At 33.2% G+C, this 20856-nt stretch overlaps 5 non-coding genes across 5 annotated transcripts; all 5 read right to left on the bottom strand.

The window, feature by feature from the left end:
- Window positions 1-3372: 3372 nt before the first annotated feature.
- TRNAR-CCU (transfer RNA arginine (anticodon CCU)) lies at window positions 3373-3445 on the bottom strand. Its single transcript has one exon. It is a non-coding gene; the product is annotated as a tRNA-Arg (tRNA).
- Window positions 3446-4871: 1426 nt separating this feature from the next.
- On the bottom strand, window positions 4872-4944 carry TRNAR-CCU (transfer RNA arginine (anticodon CCU)). Its single transcript has one exon. It is a non-coding gene; the product is annotated as a tRNA-Arg (tRNA).
- A 1430-nt stretch (window positions 4945-6374) lies between these two features.
- TRNAR-CCU (transfer RNA arginine (anticodon CCU)) lies at window positions 6375-6447 on the bottom strand. Its single transcript has one exon. It is a non-coding gene; the product is annotated as a tRNA-Arg (tRNA).
- Window positions 6448-12350: 5903 nt separating this feature from the next.
- On the bottom strand, window positions 12351-12423 carry TRNAR-CCU (transfer RNA arginine (anticodon CCU)). Its single transcript has one exon. It is a non-coding gene; the product is annotated as a tRNA-Arg (tRNA).
- Window positions 12424-18344: 5921 nt separating this feature from the next.
- Window positions 18345-18417, bottom strand: TRNAR-CCU (transfer RNA arginine (anticodon CCU)). Its single transcript has one exon. It is a non-coding gene; the product is annotated as a tRNA-Arg (tRNA).
- Between the last annotated feature and the right edge of the window lie 2439 nt (window positions 18418-20856).

Below are 20856 nucleotides of genomic sequence, written 5' to 3'. Positions count from 1 at the left end.
CATCAGCAATTCCAATAGACATTGTTATTTTGTAGCCACTCTGATATTAAATTGCAATTAAAACTTAATAGGTATGTTTTGGTACATATGGATTTTCTGCAATACCATTAAGACAGACACCTGCATTGAAAAAAAGCATAACTTCTAGAATGAGTATGAGCAACAAAGGAACATGCATCCTAGATGGGACTTGAAGCCACTGTCCCAGGTGATAGTAAACTTTTCAGGAAACTAATCCACAATGTCATTAGGATAAATGTCTGCTTTTAGATACTGGGCCATAATTTTGCAAGCTGAACAGTTCCAGATTGTTAAGCAGATTAAAGTTTCTGGTGGAGCCATTTGTGCAGTATGAAGCAAGAATGAAAGGAACATCTCCAATATTATTTTAATGAAATAAAGCCTATCACCCCAGATGGGACTTGAACCCACAATCCATTAGGCCACTGGGGCTTAGTAACATCTTTGAGTGAAACTGATTTTTTCATTAGTATAATCATTAATTGTTGCGATATAGGAAAGCTGTTTATTTGTGTTCTTTGCTTTACAAATCCCAGCATGAAATGTGATGGTACTATCCAGTCCTAATAGTGTGGACCCTCATGTTACATTGCAGCAAAACAGATTGATGCAACTCTTTTACCAAGAAAGATGTAGTCTTTTGCATTCCATTTTGTTGACTAACTAAAGTAATTTTTACAGTGCATATGAACCAAAGCAGCTGTGTGTACTGGTACTTAAAAACAGTCAGGTTTGTGTTTTTTTTCTGCCTTCATATCAGGATGTTCAGGAAGCAGATGATAATCATTAACTGATGACATTAGAAAAAAAATTACATTTGCTCCAGGTGAGGCTTGAATTCACAACCTCAGGATTTCTCAACAGATACTGTCTTATAAGTCCTGCGCATATACCGATTGCGGCACAGGAGCACATGGACAAAGCGCTTTATTTTTAGTTGAGTGATTTTAGCATCGAGTTGACTAAGAAAATTAACTTGGTTTATTAATTTAAAATTAGTTACTTTTTAAATCCACTAAACTACTGCACCCAATACTAAAGTACCTAATAAAAGTAATATTCTAATCATAAGGTAATCAATTATATTGTGCATTTGTGTTATTGCCCAGTTTTATGTATCCATAGGTGTATATTGCAATGAATTCATGCCATTGTTGTACAGTTCAATATTATCAAAATTGTAAAATAATTCCTGTTTATTTATCTTAAATAATATTTGCTATAGATATATGTAACTTTAATGTTGCATAGGGAAAATATACACTATAATACCAAAAAATGCAGTATCTTTAAATAAAAATAAGTTAAATCTCACTTGTGCTCTATATTTAAAGGTAAACATTGTTTTTTTGGTCTGAAGCACCTAAATTGTCAGTAAAGTCAGTGTCCAAAGAAATATAAAAGGCAGAAAATTTCACTTTTCATGACATGGATGAAAGGACTTCAAGAAACCCATCAGCAATTGCAATAGAAATTGTTATTTTGTAGCCACTCTGATATTAAATTGCAATTAAAACTTAATAGGTATGTTTTGGTATATATGGATTTTCTGCAATACCATTAAGACAGTCACCTGAATTGAAAAAAAGCATAACTTCTAGAATGAGAATGAGCAACAAAGGAACATGCATCCTAGATGGGACTTGAAGCCACTGTCCCAGGTGATAGTAAACTTTTCAGAAAACTAATCGACAATGTCATTAGGATAAATGTCTGCTTTTAGATACTGGGCCATAATTTTGCAAGCTGAACAGTTCCGGATTGATAAGCAGATAAAAGTTTCTGGTGGAGCCATTTGTGCAGTATGAAGCAAGAATGAAAGGAACATCTCCAAAATTATTTTAATGAAATAAAGCCTATCACCCCAGATGGGACTTGAACCCACAATCCCTGGCTTAGGAGGCCAGTGCCTTATCCATTAGGCTTAGTAACATCTTTGAGTGAAACTAATTTTTTCATTAGTATAATCATTAATTGTTGCGATATAGGAAAGCCGTTTATTTGTGTTCTTTGCTTTACAAATCCCAGCATGAAATGTGATTGTACTATCCAGACCTAATAGTGTGGACCCTCATGTTACATTGCAGCAAAACAGATTGATGCAACTCTTTTACCAATAAAGAGGTAGTCTTTTGCATTCCATTTTGATGACTAACTAAAGTAATGTTTACAGTGCATATGAACCAAAGCAGCTGTGTGTACTGGTACTTAAAAACAGTCATGTTTGTGTTTTTTTTCTGCCTTCATATCAGGATGTTCAGGAAGCAGATGATAATCATTAACTGATGACATTAGAAAAAAATTACATTTGCTCCAGGTGAGGCTTGAACTCACAACCTCAGCATTGCTCAACAGATACTGCCTTATAAGTCCTGCGTACAGACCGATTGCGCCATGGGAGCACATGGTCTAAGCGCATTATTTTTAGTTGAGTGATTTTAGCATCGAGTTGACTAAGTAAATTAACTTGGTTTATTAATTTTAAACTAGTTACTTTTTAAATCCACTAAACTACTGCACCCAATACTAAAGTACCTAATAAAAGTAATATTCTAATCATAAGGTAATCAATTATATTGTGCATTTGTGTTATTGCCCAGTTTTATGTATCCATAGGTGTATATTGCAATGAATTCATGCCACTGTTGTACAGTACAATATTATCAAAATTGTAAAATAATTCCTGTTTATTTATCTTAAATAATATTTGGTATAGATATATGTAACTTTAATGTTGCATAGGGAAAATATACACTATAATACCAAAAAATGCAGTATCTTTAAATAAAAATAAGTTAAATCTCACTTGTGCTCTATATTTAAAGGTAAACATTGTTTTTTTGGTCTGAAGCACCTAAATTGTCAGTAAAGTCAGTGTCCAAAGAAATATAAAAGGCAGAAAATTACCATTTTGATGACATGGATGAGAGGACTTCAAGAAACCCATCAACAATTGCAATAGAAATTGTTATTTTGTAGCCACTCTGATATTAAATTGCAATTAAAACTTAATAGGTATGTTTTGGTATATATGGATTTTCTGCAATACCATTAAGACAGTCACCTGAATTGAAAAAAAGCATAACTTCTAGAATGAGAATGAGCAACAAAGGAACATGCATCCTAGATGGGACTTGAAGCCACTGTCCCAGGTGATAGTAAACTTTTCAGAAAACTAATCCACAATGTCATTAGGATAAATGTCTGCTTTTAGATACTGGGCCATAATTTTGCAAGCTGAACAGTTCCGGATTGATAAGCAGATAAAAGTTTCTGGTGGAGCCATTTGTGCAGTATGAAGCAAGAATGAAAGGAATATCTCCAAAATTATTTTAATGAAATAAAGCCTACCACCCCAGATGGGACTTGAACCCACAATCCCTGGCTTAGGAGGCCAGTGCCTTATCCATTAGGCCACTGGGGCTTAGTAACATCTTTGAGTGAAACTGAATTTTTCATTAGTATAATCATTAATTGTTGCGATATAGGAAAGCCATTTATTTGTGTTCTTTGCTTTACAAATCCCAGCATGAAATGTGATTGTACTATCCAGACCTAATAGTGTGGACCCTCATGTTACATTGCAGCAAAACAGATTGATGCATCTCTTTTACCAATAAAGAGGTAGTCTTTTGCATTCCATTTTGTTGACTAACTAAAGTAATGTTTACAGTGCATATGAACCAAAGCAGCTGTGTGTACTGGTACCTTAAAAACAGTCATGTTTGAGTTTTTTTTTCTGCCTTCATATCAGGATGTTCAGGTAGCAGATGATAATCATTAACTGATGACATTAGAAAAAAAATTACATTTGCTCCAGGTGAGGCTTGAACTCACAACCTCAGCATTGCTCAACAGATACTGTCTTATAAGTACCGCACACAGACCGATTGGGCCACAGGAGTAAATGGACAAAGCGTATTATTTTTAGTTGAGTGATTTTAGCATCGAGTTGACTAAGTAAATTAACTTGGTTTATTAATTTTAAATGAGTTACTTTTTAAATCCACTAAACTACTGCACCCAATACTAAAGTACCAAATAAAAGTAATATTCTAATTATAAGGTAATCAATTATATTGTGCATTTGTGTTATTGCCCAGATTTATGTATCCATATCCATTGCAATGAATTCATGCCACTGTTGTACAGTACAATATTATCAAAATTGTAAAATAATTCCTGTTTATTTATCTTAAATAATATTTGCTATAGATATATGTAACTTTAATGTTGCATAGGGAAAATATACACTATAATACCAAAAAATGCAGTATCTTTAAATAAAAATAAGTTAAATCTCACTTGTGCTCTATATTTAAAGGTAAACATTGTTTTTTTGGTCTGAAGCACCTAAATTGTCAGTAAAGTCAGTGTCCAAAGAAATATAAAAGGCAGAAAATTACCATTTTGATGACATGGATGAAAGGACTTCAAGAAACCCATCAGCAATTGCAATAGAAATTGTTATTTTGTAGCCACTCTGATATTAAATTGCAATTAAAACTTAATAGGTATGTTTTGGTATATATGGATTTTCTGCAATACCATTAAGACAGTCACCTGAATTGAAAAAAAGCATAACTTCTAGAATGAGAATGAGCAACAAAGGAACATGCATCCTAGATGGGACTTGAAGCCACTGTCCCAGGTGATAGTAAACTTTTCAGAAAACTAATCCACAGTGTCATTAGGATAAATGTCTGCTTTTAGATACTGGGCCATAATTTTGCAAGCTGAACAGTTCTGGATTGATAAGCAGATAAAAGTTTCTGGTGGAGCCATTTGTGCAGTATGAAGCAAGAATGAAAGGAACATCTCCAAAATTATTTTAATGAAATAAAGCCTATCACCCCAAATGGGACTTGAACCCACAATCCCTGGCTTAGGAGGCCAGTGCCTTATCCATTAGGCCACTGAGGCTTAGTAACATCTTTGAGTGAAACTGAATTTTTCATTAGTATAATCATTAATTGTTGCGATATAGGAAAGCCGTTTATTTGTGTTCCTTGCTTTATAAATCCCAGCATGAAATGTGATTGTACTATCCAGACCTAATAGTGTGGACCCTCATGTTACATTGCAGCAAAACAGATTGATGCAACTCTTTTACCAATAAAGAGGTAGTCTTTTGCATTCCATTTTGTTGACTAACTAAAGTAATGTTTACAGTGCATATGAACCAAAGCAGCTGTGTGTACTGGTACCTTAAAAACAGTCATGTTTGAGGTTTTTTTTCTGCCTTCATATCAGGATGTTCAGGTAGCAGATGATAATCATTAACTGATGACATTAGAAAAAAAATTACATTTGCTCCAGGTGAGGCTTGAACTCACAACCTCAGCATTGCTCAACAGATACTGTCTTATAAGTACCGCACACAGACCGATTGGGCCACAGGAGTACATGGACAAAGCGCATTATTTTTAGTTGAGTGATTTTAGCATCGAGTTGACTAAGTAACTTAACTTGGTTTATTAATTTTAAATCAGTTACTTTTTAAATCCACTAAACTACTGCACCCAATACTAAAGTACCTAATAAAAGTAATATTCTAATTATAAGGTAATCAATTATATTGTGCATTTGTGTTATTGCCCAGTTTTATGTATCCATAGGTGTATATTGCAATGAATTCATGCCATTGTTGTACAGTACAATATTGTCAAAATTGTAAAATAATTCCTGTTTATTTATCTTAAATAATATTTGCTATAGATATATGTAATTTTAATGTTGCATAGGGAAAATATACACTATAATACCAAAAAATGCAGTATATTTAAATAAAAATAAGTTAAATCTCACTTGTGCTCTATATTTAAAGGTAAACATTGTTTTTTTGGTCTGAAGCACCTAAATTGTCAGTAAAGTCAGTGTCCAAAGAAATATAAAAAGCAGAAAATTACCCTTTTGATGACATGGATGAATTGACTTCAAGAAACCCATCAGCAATTGCAATAGAAATTGTTATTTTGTAGCCACTCTGATATTAAATTGCAATTAAAACTTAATAGGTATGTTTTGGTATATATGGATTTTCTGCAATACCATTAAGACAGTCACCTGAATTGAAAAAAAGCATAACTTCTAGAATGAGAATGAGCAACAAAGGAACATGCATCCTAGATGGGACTTGAAGCCACTGTCCCAGGTGATAGTAAACTTTTCAGGAAACTAATCCACAATGTCATTAGGATAAATGTCTGCTTTTAGATACTTGGCCATAATTTTGCAAGCTGAACAGTTCCGGATTGATAAGCAGATAAAAGTTTCTGGTGGAGCCATTTGTGCAGTATGAAGCAAGAATGAAAGGAACATCTCCAAAATTATTTTAAAGAAATAAAGCCTATCACCCCAGATGGGACTTGAACCCACAATCCCTGGCTTAGGAGGCCAGTGCCTTATCCATTAGGCCACTGGGGCTTAGTAACATCTTTGAGTGAAACTGATTTTTTCATTAGTATAATCATTAATTGTTGCAATATAGGAAAGCCATTTATTTGTGTTCTTTGCTTTACAAATCCCAGCATGAAATGTGATTGTACTATCCAGACCTAATAGTGTGGACCCTCATGTTACATTGCAGCAAAACAGATTGATGCATCTCTTTTACCAATAAAGAGGTAGTCTTTTGCATTCCATTTTGTTGACTAACTAAAGTAATTTTTACAGTGCATATGAACCAAAGCAGCTGTGTGTACTGGTACTTAAAAACAGTCATGTTTGTGTTTTTTTTCTGCCTTCATATCAGGATGTTCAGGAAGCAGATGATAATCATTAACTGATGAAATTAGAAAAAAAATTACATTTGCTTCAGGTGAGGCTTGAATTCACAACCTCAGGATTGCTCAACAGATACTGTCTTATAAGTACGGCGCACAGACCGATTGCGCCACAGGAGCACATGGACAAAGCACTTTATTTTTAGTTGAGGGATTTTAGCATCGAGTTGACTAAGTAAATTAACTTGGTTTATTAATTTTAAATTAGTTACTTTTTAAATCCACTAAACTACTGCACCCAATACTAAAGTACCTAATAAAAGTAATATTCTAATCATAAGGTAATCAATTATATTGTGCATTTGTGTTATTGCCCAGTTTTATGTATCCATAGGTGTATATTGCAATGAATTCATGCCATTGTTGTACAGTTCAATATTATCAAAATTGTAAAATAATTCCTGTTTATTTATCTTAAATAATATTTGCTATAGATATATGTAACTTTAATGTTGCATAGGGAAAATATACACTATAATACCAAAAAATGCAGTATCTTTAAATAAAAATAAGTTAAATCTCACTTGTGCTCTATATTTAAAGGTAAACATTGTTTTTTTGGTCTGAAGCACCTAAATTGTCAGTAAAGTCAGTGTCCAAAGAAATATAAAAGGCAGAAAATTACCCTTTTGATGACATGGATGAAAGGACTTCAAGAAACCCATCAGCAATTGCAATAGAAATTGTTATTTTGTAGCCACTCTGATATTAAATTGCAATTAAAACTTAATAGGTATGTTTTGGTATATATGGATTTTCTGCAATACCATTAAGACAGTCACCTGAATTGAAAAAAAGCATAACTTCTAGAATGAGAATGAGCAACAAAGGAACATGCATCCTAGATGGGACTTGAAGCCACTGTCCCAGGTGATAGTAAACTTTTCAGAAAACTAATCCACAATGTCATTAGGATAAATGTCTGCTTTTAGATACTGGGCCATAATTTTGCAAGCTGAACAGTTCCAGATTGATAAGCAGATAAAAGTTTCTGGTGGAGCCATTTGTGCAGTATGAAGCAAGAATGAAAGGAACATCTCCAAAATTATTTTAATGAAATAAAGCCTATCACCCCAGATGGGACTTGAACCCACAATCCCTGGCTTAGGAAGCCAGGCCCTTATCCATTAGGCCACTGGGGCTTAGTAACATCTTTGAGTGAAACTGATTTTTTCATTAGTATAATCATTAATTGTTGCGATATAGGAAAGCCGTTTATTTGTGTTCTTTGCTTTACAAATCCCAGCATGAAATGTGATTGTACTTTCCAGCCCTAATAGTGTGGACCCTCATGTTACATTGCAGCAAAACAGATTGATGCAACTCTTTTACCAATAAAGAGGTAGTCTTTTGCATTACATTTTGTTGACTAACTAAAGTAATTTTTACAGTGCATATGAACCAAAGCAGCTGTGTGTACTGGTACCTTAAAAACAGTCATGTTTGTGTTTTTTTTCTGCCTTCATATCAGGATGTTCAGGAAGCAAATGATAATCATTAACTGAAGACATTAGAAAAAAAATTACATTTGCTCCAGATGAGGCTTGAATTCACAACCTCAGGATTGCTCAACAGATACTGTCTTATAAGTCCTGCGCACAGACCGATTGTGCCACAGGAGCACATGTACAAAGCGCTTTATTTTTAGTTGAGTGATTTTAGCATCGAGTTGACTAAGTAAATTAACTTGGTTTATTAATTTTAAATTAGTTACTTTTTAAATCCACTAAACTACTGCACCCAATACTAAAGTACCTAATAAAAGTAATATTCTAATCATAAGGTAATCAATTATATTGTGCATTTGTGTTATTGCCCAGTTTTATGTATCCATAGGTGTATATTGCAATGAATTCATGCCATTGTTGTACAGTTCAATATTATCAAAATTGTAAAATAATTCCTGTTTATTTATCTTAAATAATATTTGGTATAGATATATGTAACTTTAATGTTGCATAGGGAAAATATACACTATATTACCAAAAATGCAGTATCTTTAAATAAAAATAAGTTAAATCTCACTTGTGCTCTATATTTAAAGGTAAACATTGTTTTTTTGGTCTGTAGCACCTAAATTGTCAGTAAAGTCAGTGTCCAAAGAAATATAAAAAGCAGAAAATTACCCTTTTGATGACAAGGATGAAAGGACTTCAAGAAACCCATCAGCAATTGCAATAGACATTGTTATTTTGTAGCCACTCTGATATTAAATTGCAATTAAAACTTAATAGGTATGTTTTGGTACATATGGATTTTCTGCAATACCATTAAGACAGTCACCTGCATTGAAAAAAAGCATAACTTCTAGAATGAGTATGAGCAACAAAGGAACATCCATCCTAGATGGGACTTGAAGCCACTGTCCCAGGTGATAGTAAACTTTTCAGGAAACTAATCCACAATGTCATTAGGATAAATGTCTGCTTTTAGATACTGGGCCATAATTTTGCAAGCTGAACAGTTCCAGATAGTTAAGCAGATTAAAGTTTCTGGTGGAGCCATTTGTGCAGTATGAAGCAAGAATGAAAGGAACATCTCCAATATTATTTTAATGAAATAAAGCCTATCACCCCAGATGGGACTTGAACCCACAATCCATTAGGCCACTGGGGCTTAGTAACATCTTTGAGTGAAACTGATTTTTTCATTAGTATAATCATTAATTGTTGCGATATAGGAAAGCCGTTTATTTGTGTTCTTTGCTTTACAAATCCCAGCATGAAATGTGATTGTACTATCCAGACCTAATAGTGTGGACCCTCATGTTACATTGCAGCAAAACAGATTGATGCAACTCTTTTACCAAGAAAGATGTAGTCTTTTGCATTCAATTTTGTTGACTAACTAAAGTAATTTTTACAGTGCATATGAACCAAAGCAGCTGTGTGTACTGGTACTTAAAAACAGTCATGTTTGTGTTTTTTTTCTGCCTTCATATCAGGATGTTCAGGAAGCAGATGATAATCATTAACTGATGACATTAGAAAAAAAATTACATTTGCTCCAGGTGAGGCTTGAATTCACAACCTCAGGATTTCTCAACAGATACTGTCTTATGATTACCGCGCACATACCGATTGTGGCACAGGAGCACATGGACAAAGTGCTTTATTTTTAGTTGAGTGATTTTAGCATCGAGTTGACTAAGAAAATTAACTTGGTTTATTAATTTAAAATTAGTTACTTTTTAAATCCACTAAACTACTGCACCCAATACTAAAGTACCTAATAAAAGTAATATTCTAATCATAAGGTAATCAATTATATTGTGCATTTGTGTTATTGCCCAGTTTTATGTATCCATAGGTGTATATTGCAATGAATTCATGCCATTGTTGTACAGTTCAATATTATCAAAATTTTAAAATAATTCCTGTTTATTTATCTTAAATAATATTTGCTATAGATATATGTAACTTTAATGTTGCATAGGGAAAATATACACTATAATACCAAAAAATGCAGTATCTTTAAATAAAAATAAGTTAAATCTCACTTGTGCTCTATATTTAAAGGTAAACATTGTTTTTTTGGTCTGAAGCACCTAAATTGTCAGTAAAGTCAGTGTCCAAAGAAATATAAAAGGCAGAAAATTTCACTTTTGATGACATGGATGAAAGGACTTCAAGAAACCCATCAGCAATTGCAATAGAAATTGTTATTTTGTAGCCACTCTGATATTAAATTGCAATTAAAACTTAATAGGTATGTTTTGGTATATATGGATTTTCTGCAATACCATTAAGACAGTCACCTGAATTGAAAAAAAGCATAACTTCTAGAATGAGAATGAGCAACAAAGGAACATGCATCCTAGATGGGACTTGAAGCCACTGTCCCAGGTGATAGTAAACTTTTCAGAAAACTAATCGACAATGTCATTAGGAGAAATGTCTGCTTTTAGATACTGGGCCATAATTTTGCAAGCTGAACAGTGTCGGATTGATAAGCAGATAAAAGTTTCTGGTGGAACCATTTGTGCAGTATGAAGCAAGAATGAAAGGAACATCTCCAAAATTATTTTAATGAAATAAAGCCTATCACCCCAGATGGGACTTGAACCCACAATCCCTCGCTTAGGAGGCCAGTGCCTTATCCATTAGGCCAATGGGGCTTAGTAACATATTTGAGTGAAACTGATTTTTTCATTAGTATAATCATTAATTGTTGCGATATAGGAAAGCCGTTTATTTGTGTTCTTTGCTTTACAAATCCCAGCATGAAATGTGATTGTACTATCCAGACCTAATAGTGTGGACCCTCATGTTACATTGCAGCAAAACAGATTGATGCAACTCTTTTACCAATAAAGAGGTAGTCTTTTGCATTCCATTTTGATGACTAACTAAAGTAATGTTTACAGTGCATATGAACCAAAGCAGCTGTGTGTACTGGTACTTAAAAACAGTCATATTTGTGTTTTTTTTCTGCCTTCATATCAGGATGTTCAGGAAGCAGATGATAATCATTTACTGATGACATTAGAAAAAAAATTACATTTGCTCCAGGTGAGGCTTGAATTCACAACCTCAGGATTTCTCAACAGATACTGTCTTATAAGTACCGCGCACATACCGAATGTGGCACAGGAGCACATGGACAAAGCGCTTTATTTTTAGTTGAGTGATTTTAGCATCGAGTTGACTAAGAAAATTAACATGGTTTATTAATTTAAAATTAGTTACTTTTTAAATCCACTAAACTACTGCACCCAATACTAAAGTACCTAATAAAAGTAATATTCTAATCATAAGGTAATCAATTATATTGTGCATTTGTGTTATTGCCCAGTTTTATGTATCCATAGGTGTATATTGCAATGAATTCATGCCATTGTTGTACAGTTCAATATTATCCAAATTGTAAAATAATTCCTGTTTATTTATCTTAAATAATATTTGCTATAGATATATGTAACTTTAATGTTGCATATGGAAAATATACACTATAATATCAAAAAATGCAGTATTTTTAAATAAAAATAAGTTAAATCTCACTTGTGCTCTATATTTAAAGGTAACCATTGTTTTTTTGGTCTGAAGCACCTAAATTGTCAGTAAAGTCAGTGTCCAAAGAAATATAAAAGGCAGAAAATTACCCTTTTGATGACATGGATGAAAGGACTTCAAGAAACCCATCAGCAATTGCAATAGACATTGTTATTTTGTAGCCACTCTGATATTAAATTGCAATTAAAACTTAATAGGTATGTTTTGGTATATATGGATTTTCTGCAATACCATTAAGACAGTCACCTGCACTGAAAAAAAGCATAACTTCTAGAATGAGAATGAGCAACAAAGGAACATGCATCCTAGATGGGACTTGAAGCCACTGTCCCAGGTGATAGTAAACTTTTCAGAAAACTAATCCACAATGTCATTAGGATAAATGTCTGCTTTTAGATACTGGGCCATAATTTTGCAAGCTGAACAGTTCCGGATTGATAAGCAGATAAAAGTTTCTGGTGGAGCCATTTGTGCAGTATGAAGCAAGAATGAAAGGACATCTCCAAAATTATTTTAATGAAATAAAGCCTATCACCCCAGATGGGACTTGAACCCTCAATCCCTGGCTTAGGAGGCCAGTGCCTTATCCATTAGGCCACTGGGGCTTAGTAACACCTTTGAGTGAAACTGATTTTTTCATTAGTATAATCATTAATTGTTGCGATATAGGAAAGCCGTTTATTTGTGTTCTTTGCTTTACAAATCCCAGCATGAAATGTGATTGTACTATCCAGACCTATCAGTGTGGACCCTCATGTTACATTGCAGCAAAACAGATTGATGCAACTCTTTTACCAATAAAGAGGTAGTCTTTTGCATTCCATTTTGTTGACTAACTAAAGTAATGTTTACAGTACATATGAACCAAAGCAGCTGTGTGTACTGGTACTTAAAAACAGACATTTTTGTGTTTTTTTTCTGCCTTCATATCAGGATGTTCAGGAAGCAGATGATAATCATTAACTGATGACATTAGAAAAAAAATTACATTTGCTCCAGGTGAGGCTTGTACTCACAACCTCAGCATTGCTCAACAGATACTGCCTTATAAGTCCTGCGCACAGACTGATTGCGCCACAGGAGCACATGGTCAAAGTGCATTATTTTTAGTTGAGTGATTTTAGCATCGAGTTGACTAAGTAAATTAACTTGGTTTATTAATTTTAAATTAGTTACTTTTTAAATCCACTAAACTACTGCACCCAATACTAAAGTACCTAATAAAAGTAATATTCTAATCATAAGGTAATCAATTATATTGTGCATTTGTGTTATTGCCCAGTTTTATGTATCCATAGGTGTATATTTCAATGAATTCATGCCATTGTTGTACATTTCAATATTATCAATATTGTAAAATAATTCCTGTTTATTTATCTTAAATAATATTTGCTATAGATATATGTAACTTTAATGTTGCATAGTGAAAATATACACTATAATACCAAAAAATGCAGTATCTTTAAATAAAAATAAGTTAAATCTCACATGTGCTCTATAATTAAAGGTAAACATTGTTTTTTTGGTCTGTAGCACATAAATTGTCAGTAAAGTCAGTGTCCAAAGAAATATAAAAAGCAGAAAATTACCCTTTTGATGACAAGGATGAAAGGACTTCAAGAAACCCATCAGCAATTGCCATAGAAATTGTTATTTTGTAGCCACTCTGATATTAAATTGCAATTAAAACTTAATAGGTATGTTTTGGTACATATAGATTTCATGCAATACCATTAAGACAGTCACCTGCATTGAAAAAAAGCATAACTTCTAGAATGAGAATGAGCAACAAAGGAACATGCATCCTAGATGGGACTTGAAGCCACTGTCCCAGGTGATAGTAAACTTATCCGGAAACTAATCCACAATGACATTAGGATAAATGTCTGCTTTTAGATACTGGGCCATAATTTTGCAAGCTAAACAGTACCGGATTGCAAAGCAGATAAAAGTTTCTGGTGGAGCCATTTGTGCAGTATCAAGCAAGAATAAAAGGAACATCTCCAAAATTATTTTAATGAAATAAAGCCTATCACCCCAGATGGGACTTGAATTCACAATCCCGGGCTTAGGAGGCCAGTGCCTTATCCATTAGGCCACTGGAGCTCAGTAACATCTTTGAGTGGAACTGATTTTTTCATTAGTATAATCATTAATTGTTGTGATATAGGAAAGCCATTTATTTGTGTTCTTTGCTTTACAAATCCCAGCATGAAATGTGATTGTACTAACCAGACCTAATAGTGTGGAACCTCATGTTACATTGCATCAAAACAGATTGATGCAACTCTTTTACCAATAAAGAGGTAGTCTTTTGCATTCCATTTTGTTGACTAACTAAAGGAATGTTTACAGTGCATATGAACCAAAGCAGATGTGTGTACTGGTACCTTAAAAACAGTCATGTTTGTGTTTTTTTTTCTGTCTTCATATCAGGATGTTCAGGTAGCAAATGATAATCATTAACTGATGACATTAGAAAAAAAATTACATTTGCTCAAGGTGAGGCTTGAATTCGAAACCTCGGCATTGCTCAACAGATACTGTCTTATAAGTACCGCGCGCTGACCGATTGCGCCACAGGAGAGCATGCTCAAAGTGCATTATTTTTAGTTGAGTGATTTTAGAATCGAGTTGACTAAGGAAATTAACTTGGTTTATTAATTTTAAATTAGTTACTTTTTAAATCCACTAAACTACTGCACCCAATACTAAAGTACCTAATAAAAGTAATATTCTAATCATAAGGTAATCAATTATATTGTGCATTTGTGTTATTGCCCAGTTTTATGTATCCATAGGTGTATATTGCAATGAATTCATGCCATTGTTGTACAGTTCAATATTATCAAAATTGTAAAATAATTCCTGTTTATTTATCTTAAATAATATTTGCTATAGATATATGTAACTTTAATGTTGCATAGGGAAAATATACACTATAATACCAAAAAGTGCAGTATCTAGAAATAAAAATAAGTTAAATCTCACATGTGCTCTATATTTAAAGGTAAACATTGTTTTTTTGGTCTGTAGCACCTAAATTGTCAGTAAAGTCAGTGTCCAAAGAAATATAAAAAGCAGAAAATTACCCTTTTGATGACAAGGATGAAAGGACTTCAAGAAACCCATCAGCAATTGCCATAGACATTGTTATTTTGTAGCCACTCTGATATTAAATTGCAATTAAAATTTAATAGGTATGTTTTGGTATATATGGATTTTCTGCAATACCATTAATACAGTCACCTGCATTGAAAAAAAGCATAACTTCTAGAATGAGAATTAGCAACAAAGGAACATGCATCCTAGATGGGACTTGAAGCCACTGTCCCAGGTGATAGTAACCTTATCTGGAAACTAATCCACAATGTCATTAGGATAATTGTCTGCTTTTAGATACTAGGCCATAATTTTGCAAGCTAAACAGTACCGGATTGTTAAGCAGATAAAAGTTTCTGGTGGAGCCATTTGTGCAGTATCAAAGGAACATCTCCAGTAATTAAATGGATGAAATAAAGCCTATCACCCCAGATAACTTGAAACAACAATCACCAGCTTAATAGGCCAGTGCCTTATCCATTAGGCCACTGGGGCTTGGTAACATCTTTGTGTGAAACTGATTTTTTCATTAGTATAATCATTAATTGTTGCGATATAGGAAAGCCGTTTATTTGTGTTCTTTGCTTTACAAATCCCAGCATGAAATGTGATTGTACTAACCAGACCTAATAGTGTGGAACCTCATGTTACATTGCAGCAAAACAGATTGATGCAACTCTTTTACCAATAAAGAGGTAGTCTTTTGCATTCCATTTTGTTGACTAACTAAAGTAATGTTTACAGGGCATATGAACCAAAGCAGATGTGTGTACTGGTACCTTAAAAACAGTCATGTTTGTTTTTTTTTTCTGCCTTCATATCAGGATGTTCAGGTAGCAGATAATAATCATTAACTGATGACATTAGAAAAAAAATTACATTTGTTCTAGGTGAGGTTTGAACTCACAACCTCAGCATTACTCAACAGATACTATCTTATAAGTACCGCGCACTTACTGATTGTGCCACAGGAGTGCATGGTCAAAGTGCATTATTTTTAGTTGAGTGACTTTAGCATCGAGTTGACTAAGGAAATTAACTTGGTTTATTAATTTTAAATTAGTTACTTTTTAAATCCACTAAACTACTGCACCCAATACTAAAGTACCTAATAAAAGTAATATTCTAATCATAAGATAATCAATTATATGTGCATTTGTGTTATTGCCCAGTTTTATGTATCCACAGGTGTATATTGCAATGAATTCATGCCATTGTTGTACAGTTCAATATTATCAAAATTGTAAAATAATTCCTGTTTATTTATCTTAAATAATATTTGCTATAGATATATGTAACTTTAATGTTGCATAGGGAAAATATACACTATAATAACAAAAAATGCAGTATCTTTAAAAAAAAAATAAGTTAAATCTCACATGTGCTCTATATTTAAAGGTAAACATTGTTTTTTTGGTCTGTAGCACCTAAATTGTCAGTAAAGTCAGTGTCCAAAGAAATATAAAAAGCAGAAAATTACCCTTTTGATGACATGGATGAAAGGACTTCAAGAAACCCATCAGCAATTGCAATAGAAATTGTTATTTTGTAGCCACTCTGATATTAAATTGCAATTAAAACTTAATAGGTATGTTTTGGTATATATGGATTTTCTGCAATACCATTAAGACAGTCACCTGAATTGAAAAAAAGCATAACTTCTAGAATGAGAATGAGCAACAAAGGAACATACATCCTAGATGGGACTTGAAGCCACTGTCCCAGGTGATAGTAAACTTTTCTGGAAACTATTCCACAATGTCATTAGAATAAATGTCTGCTTTTAGATACTGGGCCATAATTTTGCAAGCTGAACGGTACCAGATTGTTAAGCAGATTAAAGTTTCTGGTGGAGCCATTTCTGCAGTATGAAGCAAGAATAAAAGGAACATCTAAAACATTATTTTAATGAAATAAAGCCTATCACCCCAGATGGGACTTGAAACCACAAACCCTGGCTTAAGAGGCCAGTGCCGTATCCATTAGGCCACTGGGGCTTTGTAACATCTTTGAGTGAAACTGATTTTTTCATTAGTATAATCATTAATTGTTGCGATATAGGAAAGTCGTTTATTTGTGTTCTTTGCTTTACAAATCCCAGCATGAAATGTGATTGTACTATCCAGACCTAATAGTGTGGACCCTCATGTTACATTGCAGCAAAACAGATTGATGCAACTCTTTTACCAATAAAGAGGTAGTCTTTTGCATTCCATTTTGATGACTAACTAAAGTAATGTTTACAGTGCATATGAACCAAAGCAGCTGTGTGTACTGGTACTTAAAAACAGTCATGTTTGTGTTTTTTTTCTGCCTTCTTATCAGGATGTTCAGGAAGCAGATGATAATCATTAACTGATGACATTAGAAAAAAAACTACATTTGCTCCAGGTGAGGCTTGAATTCACAATCTCAGAATTGTTCAACAGATACTGTCTTATAAGTACCGCGCACAGACCGATTGCGCCACAGGAGCACATGGACAAAGTACTTTATTTTTAGTTGAGTGATTTTAGCATCGAGTTGACTAAGTAAATTAACTTGGTTTATTAATTTTAAATTAGTTACTTTTTAAGTCCACTAAACTACTGCACCCAATACTAAAGTACCTAATAAAAGTAATATTCTAATCATAAGGTAATCAATTATATTGTGCATTTGTGTTATTGCCCAATTTTATGTATCCATAGGTGTATATTGCAATGAATTCATGCCATTGTTGTACAGTTCAATATTATCCAAATTGTAAAATAATTCCTGTTTATTTATCTTAAATAATATTTGCTATAGATATATGTAACTTTAATGTTGCATATGGAAAATATACACTATAATATCAAAAAATGCAGTATCTTTAAATAAAAATAAGTTAAATCTCACTTGTGCTCTATATTTAAAGGTAAACATTGTTTTTTTGGTCTGAAGCACCTAAATTGTCAGTAAAGTCAGTGTCCAAAGAAATATAAAAGGCAGAAAATTACCCTTTTGATGACATGGATGAAAGGACTTCAAGAAACCCATCAGCAATTGCAATAGACATTGTTATTTTGTAGCCACTCTGATATTAAATTGCAATTAAAACTTAATAGGTATGTTTTGGTATATATGGATTTTCTGCAATACCATTAAGACAGTCACCTGCACTGAAAAAAAGCATAACTTCTAGAATGAGAATGAGCAACAAAGGAACATGCATCCTAGATGGGACTTGAAGCCACTGTCCCAGGTGATAGTAAACTTTTCAGAAAACTAATCCACAATGTCATTAGGATAAATGTCTGCTTTTAGATACTGGGCCATAATTTTGCAAGCTGAACAGTTCCGGATTGATAAGCAGATAAAAGTTTCTGGTGGAGCCATTTGTGCAGTATGAAGCAAGAATGAAAGGACATCTCCAAAATTATTTTAATGAAATAAAGCCTATCACCCCAGATGGGACTTGAACCCACAATCCCTGGCTTAGGAGGCCAGTGCCTTATCCATTAGGCCACTGGGGCTTAGTAACATCTTTGAGTGAAACTGATTTTTTCATTAGTATAATCATTAATTGTTGCGATATAGGAAAGCCATTTATTTGTGTTCTTTGCTTTACAAATCCCAGCATGAAATGTGATTGTACTAACCAGACCTAATAGTGTGGAACCTCATGTTACATTGCATCAAAACAGATTGATGCAACTCTTTTACCAATAAAGAGGTAGTCTTTTGCATTCCATTTTGTTGACTAACTAAAGGAATGTTTACAGTGCATATGAACCAAAGCAGATGTGTGTACTGGTACCTTAAAAACAGTCATGTTTGTGTTTTTTTTTCTGTCTTCATATCAGGATGTTCAGGTAGCAAATGATAATCATTAACTGATGACATTAGAAAAAAAATTACATTTGCTCAAGGTGAGGCTTGAATTCGAAACCTCGGCATTGCTCAACAGATACTGTCTTATAAGTACCGCGCGCTGACCGATTGCGCCACAGGAGAGCATGCTCAAAGTGCATTATTTTTAGTTGAGTGATTTTAGAATCGAGTTGACTAAGGAAATTAACTTGGTTTATTAATTTTAAATTAGTTACTTTTTAAATCCACTAAACTACTGCACCCAATACTAAAGTACCTAATAAAAGTAATATTCTAATCATAAGGTAATCAATTATATTGTGCATTTGTGTTATTGCCCAGTTTTATGTATCCATAGGTGTATATTGCAATGAATTCATGCCATTGTTGTACAGTTCAATATTATCAAAATTGTAAAATAATTCCTGTTTATTTATCTTAAATAATATTTGCTATAGATATATGTAACTTTAATGTTGCATAGGGAAAATATACACTATAATACCAAAAAGTGCAGTATCTAGAAATAAAAATAAGTTAAATCTCACATGTGCTCTATATTTAAAGGTAAACATTGTTTTTTTGGTCTGTAGCACCTAAATTGTCAGTAAAGTCAGTGTCCAAAGAAATATAAAAAGCAGAAAATTACCCTTTTGATGACAAGGATGAAAGGACTTCAAGAAACCCATCAGCAATTGCCATAGACATTGTTATTTTGTAGCCACTCTGATATTAAATTGCAATTAAAATTTAATAGGTATGTTTTGGTATATATGGATTTTCTGCAATACCATTAATACAGTCACCTGCATTGAAAAAAAGCATAACTTCTAGAATGAGAATTAGCAACAAAGGAACATGCATCCTAGATGGGACTTGAAGCCACTGTCCCAGGTGATAGTAACCTTATCTGGAAACTAATCCACAATGTCATTAGGATAATTGTCTGCTTTTAGATACTAGGCCATAATTTTGCAAGCTAAACAGTACCGGATTGTTAAGCAGATAAAAGTTTCTGGTGGAGCCATTTGTGCAGTATCAAAGGAACATCTCCAGTAATTAAATGGATGAAATAAAGCCTATCACCCCAGATAACTTGAAACAACAATCACCAGCTTAATAGGCCAGTGCCTTATCCATTAGGCCACTGGGGCTTGGTAACATCTTTGTGTGAAACTGATTTTTTCATTAGTATAATCATTAATTGTTGCGATATAGGAAAGCCGTTTATTTGTGTTCTTTGCTTTACAAATCCCAGCATGAAATGTGATTGTACTAACCAGACCTAATAGTGTGGAACCTCATGTTACATTGCAGCAAAACAGATTGATGCAACTCTTTTACCAATAAAGAGGTAGTCTTTTGCATTCCATTTTGTTGACTAACTAAAGTAATGTTTACAGGGCATATGAACCAAAGCAGATGTGTGTACTGGTACCTTAAAAACAGTCATGTTTGTTTTTTTTTTCTGCCTTCATATCAGGATGTTCAGGTAGCAGATAATAATCATTAACTGATGACATTAGAAAAAAAATTACATTTGTTCTAGGTGAGGTTTGAACTCACAACCTCAGCATTACTCAACAGATACTATCTTATAAGTACCGCGCACTTACTGATTGTGCCACAGGAGTGCATGGTCAAAGTGCATTATTTTTAGTTGAGTGACTTTAGCATCGAGTTGACTAAGGAAATTAACTTGGTTTATTAATTTTAAATTAGTTACTTTTTAAATCCACTAAACTACTGCACCCAATACTAAAGTACCTAATAAAAGTAATATTCTAATCATAAGATAATCAATTATATGTGCATTTGTGTTATTGCCCAGTTTTATGTATCCACAGGTGTATATTGCAATGAATTCATGCCATTGTTGTACAGTTCAATATTATCAAAATTGTAAAATAATTCCTGTTTATTTATCTTAAATAATATTTGCTATAGATATATGTAACTTTAATGTTGCATAGGGAAAATATACACTATAATAACAAAAAATGCAGTATCTTTAAAAAAAAATAAGTTAAATCTCACATGTGCCCTATATTTAAAGGTAAACATTGTTTTTTTGGTCTGTAGCACCTAAATTGTCAGTAAAG

This window comes from Taudactylus pleione, unplaced genomic scaffold (assembly GCF_031769625.1).
Source record: "Taudactylus pleione unplaced genomic scaffold, aTauple2 ptg000473l, whole genome shotgun sequence".
In the NCBI taxonomy this organism is placed as follows: Eukaryota; Metazoa; Chordata; class Amphibia; order Anura; family Myobatrachidae; genus Taudactylus; species Taudactylus pleione.
Note: the sequence above shows the minus strand (reverse complement) of the source record. Positions and strands in the feature narration are given on the sequence as shown.